Here is a 15,091-nt window from a genome sequence, read left to right on the forward strand (position 1 = left end):
GTAAATTCAAATGTGCACCACCAGTAGAAACAAAATCTACCCGTGGGCGCTCTGCTAATCAGCTGAGCAGCATTCGAATCTCTACTGAGCGGCTGCACAAGTGCCCCATTTACAGGAAACACTGCACTTACCATATCCCTTCCTACTATTATTAGTAGTTTGCTTAGCACAGTCTCTTCAGATTACAACATTTGCTTTGCAGCTCTAGTGGCTGCATAACTGTTGTCCTACTTGGGCACTTGACAGTGAATGAGTTCAGTTGCTGTTTTCACTCTCCCTTTGGCCTTACTCAGACTTAAAGAACAAGCAGCAGTCATCTCTGCCCATTCACCTCAATGAACGGTGAATCCTGCTCCCTTCCCCCATTTGAGATGTGCTACCTAGTTGGGATTCATAAAGACCAGCCCAGCTTCATGGTGTCACGTTGACGCACAGTAACCTTTAATATTTATAGAGTTGCCAAGGAGACAGCACAGCCACTTCTGTAATTTTTTTAATTAGTGTGCACTGCGGAACACACATGGAAAATTGTATATTTCTGGCTGAAGGGCTTGAGAGAAGGTGAGAAATGCCATTAAATGGTTAAACGAGTGGTTTAAAGCTTTAAAATTAAATTAACGGTTTAAACTGTTTGCAGTGTTATTGTCCCTGCACTTTACCAAAGCACCGTGGGGAACTCAAATGCTTTGTCCATTTTATTTTCTCTTTCCTTTAATGCCACGTTTAACTGCTCGATAAAAGGAAAATGCTGGCACAAGCCTAACTCTAGCATCTTTACTTCCCCTCGCCCCGCCCCGCGCACAGATCCCTGCATGGTGCAAAATTTGTATCCACATCTGATCTGCGATCTACAACCGTGATCTGTGGACGTCTGCAGACTTTCAGGGTTCTGCCAATGAGAGTGTTCAGAGCACTGCTCCAGTAAGGCAGCTAGAGGGGGATACGCTAGTTGGAGCTCCATGCTCATGGTACTTCCCAGGTACCTTGGTACCCTGCGTAACTGTACTCCTAGAGTCAAGCTGGGACGAAGTGGGTTTAAGTTCCCAGCAGATGAGATCCCCACTAGTGATTATATCTGGATTTGAAGACTTGAACAGCCCATCTTCCTCCACCACTGTGAGAGTTGCTGGAGAAAGCAGCTCTCTCGAGACCACAGCGTTTCACACAAGCACTGTGCAATACACAGAAAAAACAGAGTCCACGTCCCCAAGCTCCACAGCGCTGGCCGCTGTCTGGGTGTCGAACCAGAGGCCAGGAATGGAATGGGCCGTGGGATGTGAGCTCCCCTCTGCCCTGGATGGGGCTTGTCCCAGGTGCTGGGAGGAGGCAGGTTTGCAGAGATGAGAAGGGTGGGCGGGAGACAGGTGCAGCAGGAGGACAGAGCCCCTCTCCCTCCCCCCAGCAGGGCAATATTTGGGGGGCAGGCAACTTGCTAAACCTACTCCCCTGCTGGCCTTCAGCTGGCCCTCCCAGCCCACCCTTTCCTGGCCAAGGTGAGAGCCCTTCAGCAGCTCGCACGCGGTCCACACCTGCCAGGGTATCCAGGTTCCAAAATAAACACAAAGAAACAAATTCCTCCACCCACCCTGGGATCGGTCGCTGGCGCGCTCTGCGCTCTCCCACGCCTGGCTGAGGACCAGGGAACCCTCCCACTTCCCCTGGCAGACAAACCAGGCCCTCAGCCCGCAGTTTTCATAGGTGGACCCAAGGCCAAAAGGGGCACCACGGTCACATCACCTGACCTCCGGAACGGTGCAGCCCGGAGAACGTCTCCCAAACACTCGCTTCAGACGACAGCAGATTGTTTTTGGGGAAAAATCCAGCCTTGACTTACAAACGGGCAGGTCCCTGCGTGCCCCCTGTTGCCAGGAGCCAATTTAAAAACAGGCAACAAGCTACAAGCCAAAAAAAACTGACATGCAACTCACAAGCCAACTTCCCCTCCTGCCTCTTCCACCCAAGGCCCCGGCCACGCTCCATGCTCACTCCACCCCGGCCCAGCCCCCTTTCCCCTCACCTTCCCTCATCTCTGTTGGCCAGGGGAGGGGGAGAATCCCTCCTCCCACCAGAGCGCTACAATTCCCCCTCTGCCTCCTGCACTGCTCCATCTTCCATGCAGCACACCCATTGTCCACAACCCCATCCCATCCTGCCCCCCGTCCCTGTTTCCCCTTCAGCCCCCTTTTGTCCACACCCCTGAAATGGCTGATATGCAGATTGTCCCAGCGATAGGTACCCTGGGCTCCCTTTATTGTAGATCAAGAGCCAGTGTGGACTTTACTGATTGTTTTGTGGAGAGAGCTGGATTCTGCCAGTATCCCACAATACCTACCCTGACGGCTGTGCTCAGTATTTTGTGATCTCTGCTGCCCTGCTGGCCTGTGCCCCTCCTCTTCCAAAGTTCTGGGAAGTGTCTGACTGCTAAGTGAGCAGCACTTAATCCTATGCTCTAATCCAACCCTAACACTAACCCGCTAATCCTAAACCCTAAAACAGGGCTGCGCTATTCCCTCGGGGGGTGCAGGCCCCGGGGGCCCAGAGCGAGGGGACTCCCCGAGGGGGGCCATGGCAGAGACAGACCTGCTGACGGCCTAGGCGGTGCGATCCCAGGAGGTGGAAAGGGAAAGAGTGGACTCCCCGAGAAGCGGTTGTTGCGCTGGAGGGGGGGTCCAGCCCAAACGTGGACACTGCCTGTGAGTCCACGACACAGCCTGTCTGTCCGGCTCATTCTTTCCAGCTTTCTGGGGACTGGCTGCCTCAGCACACGGCTAACGAGCTGCAGATCCTCCCAGTGTGACATTGTGAAGGCAGGCCATCTCAGGTGAGCTGTTCTCCCGTCCAATGGCTGCACGGTGGCCCTGACAGAAATGAGCCAGGTGGGTCTCTGCACTAATGGGAAAACTCAGCAGACAGGTCAAGAGCTGCCTCAGCCATGGAGACGGAACTACCCTGATGCCACCACGGCAGGGGGGCAGCCGGCTGGGTGAATGAAGCCCTGGGCTCGGCCACACAGCAGCAAGAGGGCAAACAGCTGCCACGGCAGCCAGCCATGGCTAGGCAGATAAAGTGAGTTCCAGCTGCAGGCCTCAAATGGCTGGGACATCGCTAAACCCACCTCACCTGCTGTTCTGTGCAACTTGTGAGCCCCTCGCACAATGGAGTCCGGACCCCGATGGGTAGGCTTAGACTCAGCCATAGTACAAATAAAGAGCTCTGCCCAGTAAATACCCTCTTGGGAATCTAGGAGCTTACCCCAGCTGTTTGCCCAAATTATTCCTTCAGCATAACAGCTATTCCTCAATAGCCACCTCACTCCGCCCCAGAGCTGTGGCGAACACCGTGTGTTTGGAAGGTCCTCAGAAGGCAAACAAAGGGAGCAGGGATGGAGACCAATGTTCCCTCTAGTTGTTTTCCATCCATGCAAGTCACAGAATCATAGAACCACAGAGCTGGAAGAGACCTCAGGAGCCATCGAGTCCAGCCCCCTGCTCTAGGCAGGACCAATCCCAACTAGATCAACCCGGCCAGGGCTTTGTCAAGCCGAAACTGAAACACCTCTAGGGATGGAGACTCCACCACTTCCCTAGGTAACCCATTCCAGTGCTTCACCACCCTCCTAGTGAAATAGTTTTTCCTAATATCCAACCTGGACCTCTCCCACCACAACCTGAGCCCATCGCTCCTTGTTCTGCCACCTGTCACCACTGAGAACAGCCTCTCTCCAGCCTCTTTGGAATCCCCCTTCAGGACGTTGCAGGCTGCTCTCAAATCCCCCCTCACTCTTTGCTCTGCAGACTAAACAGACCCAAATCCCGCAGCCTTTCCTCGTCAGTCATGTGCTTCAGCCCCCCACCTTTTGGTCAGTGCACCGACACGTGTGGATGTCTCACCACTAGAACACCGGCTGCAGGCCGTGGGCACTGAGGGCGCTCTGCTAATCAGCAGGGCGGCACCGGAATCACTCCTAGGTGGCCACGCCAGGGCTCAGCGGCTGACAACAGCGTCAGTCCTGCTCCCGCCTGGACTCGCTTCGTTTCTGTTCTCTTGAAAGAGCAGTTTGCCTTGGAGCTCCCTGTCCAAACCCTGCCCTCTGGTGGGCAAGAGCCGAGCAGCCGCTTGGTTCCTCACGGACCCTAAACACCAGCAGCCTGAGCTTCGAACCGGAACCCGGCGGGGCAACGTGGCCGGGCTGGGGGTCTGCGCTCCAAGCCCATGGGCTGACAGGCAACCCCTTCCCTTCTTCAGGATTTAAGCCCAGCCACCGTGTCCACCTCTCCCCACACAGACTGCCTCAGCCCCAGGCTGGCATGACATGGCAGGGAGACCAGGGTTACCGAAGCCCTGCCAGGGGCCTTCTCAGGGCTGCAGACCCGCAGTGCCCAGGGCCCTTCTGAACTTTGTGCCTGCGCAGGGCCTGGAGAAAGCATCCAGAGCGGCCCTACATGTGGTGCTGGCCACAAGGTAGAGGACTCAGTGCAGCTGAGACCTGCGTTCCAAGCGCTAAGGAAGCAGGATGCTAGTCCCAGCTCCTGCTTTTGGGAGTAACGTAGCGCGTGGAAGAAGGCATGTGCCTGGGAGTCCTGAGAGCTCTCCTGGCTCTGCTACTGACTTGCTGTGAGACCTTGGGAAAGTCTGTTTCCCTGCCTGGCTCTAACCTCTACCACACAGGGACTGCCCCTCAACATATCAGTACAGCACCCACCACCGGGCTGCTATTGTACCACAATAGCATGAGGAGAGGATAGCTCTGTTCCCAGCAGGCCTGTGGTAGCCTTGCATGCCGTATTAGCCACAGAAAAGTCTGGCTATGGAAAACCGCTGCAACACTGGATTAAACCGGGGGGGAGAGCAGATTTAGGTGGAGATGATCAGAAAGTGACTTGGGCGGTGTTGGCGTCGTACGGAGTGGATAACAGACTGATACGGTTGTTGAAGGGTATCAACTATAATGTGGAGGCAGCAGTGAGAACATGCGGAGAGTTGAGAAGCTGATTTAGAACGAGCAGAGGTCCGAGACAAGGAGAGCGGATATCACCGAGTATCTTCATCACACACCTAGACAGAGCGATGGACAAGATCAAGGAAGAGGTAGAAGGGATATCGGTGCACAGGATGAGAACTAACAACTTGAGGTCCGTGGATGGTACAGTTATCATTGAGGAAGATGAAGAGAAGCTAGCAAGAACAGTGCAGGTGCTAAATGAGGAAGAGAAGCAGCATGGTCTGATTATGAATATTGATAAAATGAAGACAATGGTATCTGGAGATAAGGAAATAGGAAGGAAGATCAGTGGAGATGGGATCAAACTGGAGAACATAGAGAAGTTCACGTATTTGGGGAGCAACATGACATATGATCTAGACTGTAAGAAGGAAATAGTGAAAGCAAAAGCGAGTTTGAAGGCGATGGATAAGATCTGGAAAAGTAAAGTGATCAGCTTAGGAACGAAGCTGAGCATCTTGAAAATGTGTGTATTTAGCAGCATGTTGTACGGATGTGAGACATGGGTGATAATGAAAGATTCGAAGAGAAGGATATTGGCGTTCGAGAGGAGTTGTTATAGAAAAATTCTGAGAATAGGATGGCTGCAGAAGGTCACCAACGAGGAATTCTATAGGAAGATACAGCCGACAGAGAACCTACTGCAGAAGGTTATACAACAGAAGTTACAGCTATTTGGGCGTATCTGCAGAATGAATGACAAGCGAAAAGTGAAGACCCTGGTGTTCGGCATAATGGCTGGCCCGAATAGGAGAGGCAGGCCCCACGGAGAATGGGGAGATGACAGAGTGGATTGGTGGGGAGCTAGTCTACAGAAACTCAGCCACTCCGCACTGAACAGGGAATGATGCAAGGAAATAGTGAGGGAGGCATTGAGCCCATGCTTGTTGATGATGATGAGGAGGAAGAGGAGGAGGACAGCTGGCCAAAGATTAACCCTAAGACTGGAGCCCCCCACTAGACAGCTGGGTGGATCCCTCATAACCAGGCACTTGCTGCACCTCTTCAGCAGCTATGGAGGGTGCTCAGCATCCTCGCCCAGGCTGTGCGGAGCACGTCAAACGCTAACAGCGGGCTGCTGTGATTGCAGAGCCTTTGGCCATTATCTTGGAACACTTGCAGCAGTCGGAGCAGGGCCCAGACAACTGGAGAAAGGCAAATGTTGTGCCCATCTATAAAAAAGGGAAGGAGAATCGGGGGAACTACAGACTCCTTTGTCTTCTGTGTCACTTGTCTGAGCTCCTCTGTTTTCATGCGGTGCTGCTGGGTATCCTCGTCCCTCCTTGTGCGGTGCCATTATGGCCTGGAGATCAGTGCTTCATCTGCGGCTTCAGAGCTCTGTCTGCAGACCCCTCTCCCCACAGAGCAGTCAGACCAGGCTCTCCTGCATGCCCCAGGCTGGAGGTTGTGTGCGGCCCTGGGCATTCATGGTCAGGTGAGCTGCTGGGCTAGCAACGCTGGCCAAACGGGAAATGAAATTCAACATTTCCTGGGGCTTTTCTGTGCCCCTGAGAGAGCAGAGGCGTTCAAAGTGCTAGTTCGGCAGCTGACAAGTAAGTCTCTTGGCCACAGCTCCCCAGCCCTTTCCTGCCCCAACTCAGCATACCCAAACCCTCTGTCCCCCTCTTATATCCATACCACCTACCAGATCTGGCCCCCCAATCTCCTACCCCAGATCACAATCCCCTCCTACCTTAGGTCACATCCCAAACCCCTGCCCTAGGTCACAACTGCCTGCTTCATCCCAACTCCTCCCAGACTCCAGTCTCCCTCCTGCACCCTAAGCTCCCTTTTGCACCCAACCTCCATTCCAGACCCCGTATCTCCATCCATATCATGGAGATTTTTTACCACTTTCCAAAATCTTGGGAGTGGCCGCCCATCAAAAATTATTGCCCACCCCTGATTTAGCGGATCTAGTAATTGAACTCAGAGGGCACCCCTGTTGGCGGCTGGTACTCCTGCTCCTGCATAGAGTAAGGGGAGCGCATCCCCAGGGATACTTCAAAGGGCACAGAACCAGCTTTCCTTACATTCAACACCCCACTGACATCAAAAGCTAAGCATGGGACCAGCCCAGTATTAGCCTCATTAGCACCAGCACCACAACTGACAGGGTGTTTTTCTTTCCACTCTCCCTTCTTTTTCTATTACGTATTCTGAGGGTCCCCCTTTTTTCCTCCACTCAAGCTCGTCTGAGGAAGTGGGTTTTGCCCGTGAAAGCTCATGATACTACACATATATTTGTTAGTCCCCAAGGTGCCATGGGACTGCTTGTTGTTTTTAAAGATACAGACTAACATGACTACCCCTCAGAGTTCACCCTTAGAGTCACATAAATTATGCAAAATGCAACACCCTGCAATAAGGGAATATTGTCCTCAGTGAGGTTGAGCCTGCATTAGAGAAACCTCCATCTGGCCTTCCATCTCCGAAAGGCGCATTTGAGCACCATGCAGCCCCTGCGTAGCCTGCTGTTAAAATGGTCCCTATTGCTGTTCAGGTGCCCTGTGTTGCAATGGTGCCAAACTGGTGCGAGTAAACTGAACAGATGCAAGGGTACCTTGCCATGAATGAGAGTAACAGAGGATTCTGGGAGTAGCACCAGATCTTTGAGAAGGTAGGAGAGAGCCTGTTCCCACGGAGTTTCTTGCTAGCCATCTCCAGTTTGATTCTGGGTTTCTTTTTTGAAACTAAGCCTTAGCTCTGGATAGAGATTTATCCATTTAAAACCTCTTTGAAACACATGCTCAGTCATGGCCTTACCCCAAAGGATTGTGTGCTGCCAGTTTCACAAATATCACACTCTAGAACTGCTGGATGTACCTTTCACCCAGATTCAGGAAGAGACTGGGACGACTTCTTCATCCAACCCTCCTTTCTGCTGGTGACAATTCCACTATGCAACTCACCTCTGTCATGGAAGAGAAAACAGAGTCAAAGCACCAAAAAGCCTTTGCTGCAAAACCATTATTCTGAGGCTGCTTTAATGGAAGCAGAGAACGCTCTTTCATCCAGAGTCCGCTCCCCCTGATGTCCCTAGACTGTGTCGTTCAACACTGCGGCGGCAGGCAAGGGGAATGCTATATTCTTAAACGACTTTCTAGCTCAACACCTGTCAGAGGTGCTGGGTAGAATCCTGCAAATCCACAGATATCCGATCTGTTCTAGGGATGAGGTAGCATGCAAGGTACTTACTGGTATGACTGTACCCTCAAACCAACCATTCTCTGTTTACAAGAAGCAACTCTTGGAAAAATTTGGCTTTCAAGATCTCAGAGCAGGCTTCCTGACCATGCACTAAAATCCCAGGTTAATATGAGAGCCACAAAACTTGTGTTACCTGAGTCAATGGATTTTAAACCCATGTACAAAGCTGAGTCTTAAGCGCTGTACTGTCTCTAGCAGACTGTAATCTGGAGTCAGGGAGAGAGCGGGTACGTTAGATTGGGGTGGGCAAAAGCCACGCAGAGGGCCGGACGTGGCCTGCCTAGGGCTTTGATCTGGCCCACGTGGCTGTCCCAGGCCCCACCCACTAGCATGCTGCCTGGGAGTTGGAGACGCACGAGCTGTTTCAACTGCTTCTATTTAAAAGGCTTGTGCCTTCCCTGCACCTGTCAGGCAATGCGCTAGCAGTGCCAGAGCTGCGAGCCCTTTTAACTGTTTCTGTTTAAAGGGCTCATGCCTCCCGGTGCAGCTGCGTTGCTTGGCAGCCGCAAGCCCTTGGCATAGAAGCAATTGAAAGGGCTCGCCACTCCCAGTCCCATGCTAGCCTGTTGCCTGGGAGCCAGGGACATGCGAGCCCTTTCCCTGTGGCTGGCAGGCAGCAGCCACAAGGAAGGTGCAAGCCCTTTCAATAGTGCAGTTGAAAGGGCTCACGCATCCTGACAACTTAAATGTATACCCCAAATTAAAAAACATAGCAAAAGACCTAAAAAAGAGTCACCGTGGCTTAACCACCATGTAAAAGAAGCAGTGAGGGACAAAAAGGCATCTTTCAAGAAGTGGAAGTCCAATCCTAGTGAGATAAATAGAAAGGAACATAAACACTGTCAAATCAAGTGTAAAAATGTAATAAGAAAAGCAAAAAAAGATTTTGAGGAACAGCTAGCCAAAAACTCAAAAAGAAATAACAAAATGTTTTCTAAGTACATTAGAAGCAGGAAGTCTGCTAAAAAACCTGTGGGTCCCCTAGATGATCGAGCTATAAAAGGAGCAATCAAGGACGATAAAGCCATTGCGGAGAAACTAAATGATTTCTTTGCTTCAGTCTTCACGGCTGAGGACATTAGGGAGACTCCCAGATTGAAGTGTCATTAGAGGAGGTTTTGGAACAAATAGAAAAACTTAATGTTAACAAATCTCCGGGACCGGATGGCATTCATCCAAGGGTTCTAAAAGAACTCAAATGGGAAATTGCTGAGCTATTATCTGTGGTTTGTAACCTATCCTTTAAATCGGCTTCCGTACCTAATGACTGGAAGGTAGCCAACATGACACCAATATTTAAAAAGGGCTCTAGAGGCGATCCGGGCAATTACAGACCAGTAAGTCTAACTTCAGTACCAGGCAAATTAGTCGAAACAATAGTAAAGAATAAAATTGTGAAGTATGTAGAAGAACATAATTTGTTGGACAAAAGTCAACATGGTTTCTGTAAAGGGAAATCCTGTCTTACTAATCTATTAGAGTCCTTTGAAGGGGTTAACAAACATGCGGACAAGGGGGATCCAGTAGATATAGTATACTTAGATTTTCAGAAAGCCTTTGACAAGGTCCCTCACCAAAGGCTCTTGTGTAAATTACATGGCCATGGGATAAGAGGGAAGGTCCTTTCTTGGACTAAGAACTAGTTAAAAGACAGGAAACAAAGTGTAGGAATAAATGGTAAATTTTCAGAATGGAGAGGGGTAACTAGTGGTGTCCCCCAAGGGTCAGTCTGGGACCAATCCTTTTCAACTTATTCATAAATGATCTGGAGAAAGGGGTAAATGCAGATGATACCAAACTGTTCAGGATAGTCAAGACAGAAGCAGACTGTGAGGGACTCCAAGAAGATCTCACCAAACTGAGGGTATGTCTACACTACCACCCTAGTTCGAACTAGGGTGGTTAATGTAGGCAACCGAAGTTGCAAATGAAGCCCAGGATTTGAATTTCCTGGGCTTCATTTGCATCTTGCCGGGCGCCGCCATTTTTAAAGTCCCGCTAGTTCGGACTCCGTGCCCGCGGCTACACGCGGCACGGACTAGGTAGTTTGGATTATGCTTCCTATTCCGAACTACCATTACTCCTCGAGGAACGAGGTGTACCAGTAGTTCGGAATAGGAAGCCTAATCCGAACTACCTAGTCCGTGCCGCGTATAGCCGCGGGCACGGAGTCCGAACTAGAGGGGCTTTAAAAATGGCAGCGCCCGGCAAGATGCAAATGAAGCCCGGGAAATTCAAATCCCGGGCTTCATTTGCAACTTCGGTTGCCTACATTAACCACCCTAGTTCGAACTAGGGTGGTAGAGTAGACATACCCTCAGTGATTGGGCAACAAAATGGCAAATGAAATTTAATGTGGATAAGTGTAAAGAAATGCACATCGGGAAAAATAACCCCAATTATACGTACAGTATGATGGGGGCTAATTTGGCTGCGACAAATCAGGAAAGAGATCTTGGAGTTATCATGGACAGTTCTCTGAAAACTTCCACACACTGTGCAGCAGCGGTCAAAAAGGCAAATAAGATGCTAGGAATTATTAAGAAAGGGACCCAGAATATCTTATTGCCCTTGTATAAAACTATGGTACACCCACATCTTGAATACTGTGTACAGATGTGGTCTCCTCACCTCAAAAAAAATATTTTGGCCTTGGAAAGGGTTCAGAAAAGGGCAACTAAAATGATTAGGGGTTTGGAACGGGTCCCATATGAGGAGAGGTTAAAGCGACTGGGACTTTTCAGGTTCGAAAAGAGAAGACTGAGGGGGGATATGATAGAGGTATATAAAATCATGAGTGGCGTGGAGAGGGTGGATAAAGAAAAGTTATTTATTAGTTCCCTAAATAGAAGAACTAGAGGACACCAAATGAAGTTAATGGGTAGCAGGTTTAAAACTAATAAAATAAAGTTCTTCACACAGCATGTAGTCAACCTGTGGAACTCCTTGCCAGAGGAGGCTCTGAAGGCTAGGACTATAATAGAGTTTAAAGAGAAGCTAGATAATTTCATGGAGGTTAGGTCCATAAAAGGCTATTAGCCAGGGGATAAAATGGTGTCCTTGGCCTCTGTTTGTCAGAGGCTGGAGAAAGATGGCAGGAGACAAATCGCTTGATCATTGTCTTTGGTTCACTCTCTCTGGGGCACCTGGTGCTGGCCACTGTCAGCAGACAGGATACTGGGCTAGATGGACCTTTGGTCTGACCCAGTACAGCCGTTCTTATGTTCTTATCCTGGCTCACATGCCGCGCGCTAGCAGTGCGTTTAAACAGCAAGATTTGAAAGGGCTCGCAGCTCCCAGCTCCGGCTAACTTGATGCCTGGGAGCCTCAGGCAAGGAGTGAGGCCTTTCAACTCCTGCTGTTAAAAGCCTCTGCCCTGTCCACCCGAGGCCCCGCCCCTCTCATCCAAGGCCCCGCCCCTTCCAGGGCAGCCCGTGACCACTTGAAAAAAATGTTTGAAGTGGCCCCTGCTGAAAAATTATTGCCCCCCTGAATTAGATCAACTATTCAAACCCATTTACTACTACTACAAAAAGGAGTTTGAAGAACAGCTAGCCAAAAACTCAAAAAGTAATAGCAAAATGTTTTTTAAGTACATCAGAAGCAGGAAGCTGGCTAAGCAAGCAGTGGGGCCCTTGGACGATCGAGATGCTAAAGGAGCACTCAAAGATGATAAAGTCATTGCAAAGAAGCTAACGGAATTCTTTGCTTCACTCTTCACGGCTGAGGATATTGGGGAGATTCCCAAACCTGAACCACTCTTTACAGGTGACAAATCTGAGGACTTGTCCCAGATTGAGGTGTCATTAGAGGAGGTTTTGGAACAAATTGACAAACTGAACAGTAACAGATGGCATTCACCCAAGAGTTGTGAAAAAACTCAAATAGAAAATTGTGAACTATTAACTGTGACTTGTAACCTATCCTTTAAATTGGCTTCTGTACCTAATGACTGGAAGATAGCTAACAGATGTCAATATTTAAAAAGGGCACCAGAGGTTATCCTGGCAATTACAGATTGGAAAGTCTAACATCAGTGCCGGGCAAATTAGTTGAAACTGTAGTAAAGAATAAAATTATCAGACACATAGATTAACAAAATTTGTTGAGGGAAGTCAACATGGTTTCTGTAAAGGGAAATCCTGCTTTACTAATCTGCTAGAGTACTTCGAGGGGTCAACAAACATGTGGACAAGGGGGAACCAGTGGATACAGTATACTTAGATTTCCAGAAAGCTTTTGAACAAGGTCCCTCACCAAAGGCTCTTAAGTAAAGTAAGTTGTCATGGGATAAGAGGGAAGGTCCTTTCATGGACTGATAACTGGAAACAAAGGGTAGGAATAAATGGTCAGTTTTCCGAGTGGAGAGAGGTAACTAATGGGGTCCCCCAAGGGTCTGTCCTGGGACCCATCCTTATTCAGCTTATTTATAAATGATCTAGAGAAAGGGGTAAACAGTGAGGTGGCAAAATTTGCAGATGATCCCAAACTGCTCAAGATAGTTAGGACCAAAGCAGACTGTGAAGAGCTTCAAAAAGATCCCACCAAACTGAGTAGGCAACAAAATGGCAAATGAAATTTAATGTTGATCAGTGTAAAGTAATGCACACTGGAAAAAATAATCCCAGCTCTACATACAATATGATGGGAACTAATTTAGCTACAACTGCTCAAGAGAGATCTTGGAGCCATTGTAGACAGTTCTCCAAAAACATCTACTCAGTGTGCAGTGGCAGTCAAAAATGCAAATAGAACGTTAGGAGTCATTAAAAAAGGGATAGAGAATAAGACAGAAAATATCTTAATGCCTCTGTTTAAAACCATGGTATGCCCACATCTTGAATACTGCATACAGATATGGTTGTCTCATCTCAAAAAGAATCTATTCGCACTGGAAAAGGTTCAGAAAAGGGAAACAAAAATGATGAGGGGTTTGGAACGGGTCCCATATGAAGAGAGATTAAAAAGACTCTTTTCAGCTTAGAAAAGAGGAGACTAAGGGGGGATAGGATAGAGGTCTATAAAATCCTGACTGGTGTAGAAAAAGTGACTAAGGAAAAGTTATTTACATACAGTGAAACCTTTATCATCTGGCACTCTGTTAACCAGAAAATTTTGTTAACCGGCATTGCCCCCAGCCACAGTACTGTCACATCTTTAGGCATACAGGCCTGGCTTTGTTTACCATGATCAGCTTAACAATTTTTTTTATTTAAGTAGTACTAATCACCTGTAACTCAAAACAGAAATGTGAGACCAACTGCCTCACGCTACAAAACTACCAATAATAAAAACTTGAGTTTTACTATTATTGTCCATTGGTTTTTCCTAGGTGGATGGGACCCTCAGATAACCGGAATTTTTAGATAACCAGACTGCTCTAAATCTCCGAGCGTGCCAGATAACACAGGTTTTACTGTATTCCCAGAACAGAAGAAGTAGGAGGTCACCAAATGAAATTAATAGGCAGTAAGTTTAAAACAAACAAAAGGAAGTTTTTCTTCACTCAGTGCACAGTCAACCTGTGGAACTCCTTGCCAGAGGATGTGGTGAAGGCTAGGACTTTAACAGGGTTCAGAGAAGAGCTAGATAGATTCATGGAGGTTAGGTCTATCAATGTCTATTAGCCAGGATGGGTACGAATGGTGTTTGTCTGGAGGTGGGTAACAGGGATCATGTGAGGATTATCTGTTCTTTTCCCTCCCTTTGGGCATCTGGTATTGGCCACTGTCATCAGACAAGATACTGGGCTGGATGGACCATTGGTCTGACCCAGTATGGTCATTCTTATGTTGATCCTGCAGTATTTTCTAAGGCTTATAAATCTCAATACTATATTGAATACACCTGTTAAGGGTCTATTACTAACACTCTTAATTCCAGCCAGAAACAGTATCCTTATACATGAGAAAACATTCGAATCCCACAGAAAATGGTCCTTGTGTGACTGATTTCAAGAGGTTTTACATTAGCACAAACAGCACTAGATGTTCACCATAACATTCTATTAGCATCCCTCCAATATAGAGTTTCAAATCAATGCAAATACGTCAACTTCCAAGGTTAAAACTGTAGGGAGAGATCTTTAAATGATGACCTGGAAAGGAAAGGCAATTGAGTTTTATTTCACCTCATTTGTGTGTGCTATAAAGGCAAGACGAAGGCTCGAGGAGTTATCCTGCTACCTTAAATATCCAGTCCGGACTTTTCTGGTTTTGCTGAAGAGCACTAGGAGGCACGAGAAGACGCAGGGAATACTGAACCTGCAACAAAGATGTCTCAAATATACCCCGGAGTTTAAGATGCTGACTGGGTGCTCAGGGGCCCTGTGACAGTAAGCTTTGACAGACATTGGACATGTTTCCCAACTGCAGAACAAGGCTAATTCTTCCCTCTTCAGGATACATCTGAGGTAGTCTTATTGCAGTGAGGGGGCCCTGCTGGTTCTCCCAGCGCAGACAAGACCTTATTTTTGTGAGAAATGCGGGAGAAGCTGCGTGGACAATAGAGTGCTCCCTGACAGTTACTGCTCTACAGTAAGTCACTTCTTATGGCCAGGACAGGCCAAAGAAACATGCATTGCACAGTTGAAGATTAGTTTCATCTGAGCAGTGAACAGTTTGGCTATGTCTAAACTACATCCCTTTTTCGAAAGAGGGATGTAAATTAGATTGAAATTGCAAATGAAGCCAGGATTTGAATTTCCCACGCTTCATTTGCATAATCGCATCACGGCATTTTCAAAAAACGCTATTTCGAAAGTGAAACCGTGGTCTAGACACGGTTCTTTAAAAAAGAAAAGCCTTTTTTGAAAGCCTGTAAACCTCATTTTTTGAGGAGTACAGGATCTTTCGAAAAAGGCTTTTCTTTTTGAAAGAA

Source organism: Pelodiscus sinensis, chromosome 19 (assembly GCF_049634645.1).
Source record: "Pelodiscus sinensis isolate JC-2024 chromosome 19, ASM4963464v1, whole genome shotgun sequence".
In the NCBI taxonomy this organism is placed as follows: domain Eukaryota; kingdom Metazoa; phylum Chordata; order Testudines; family Trionychidae; genus Pelodiscus; species Pelodiscus sinensis.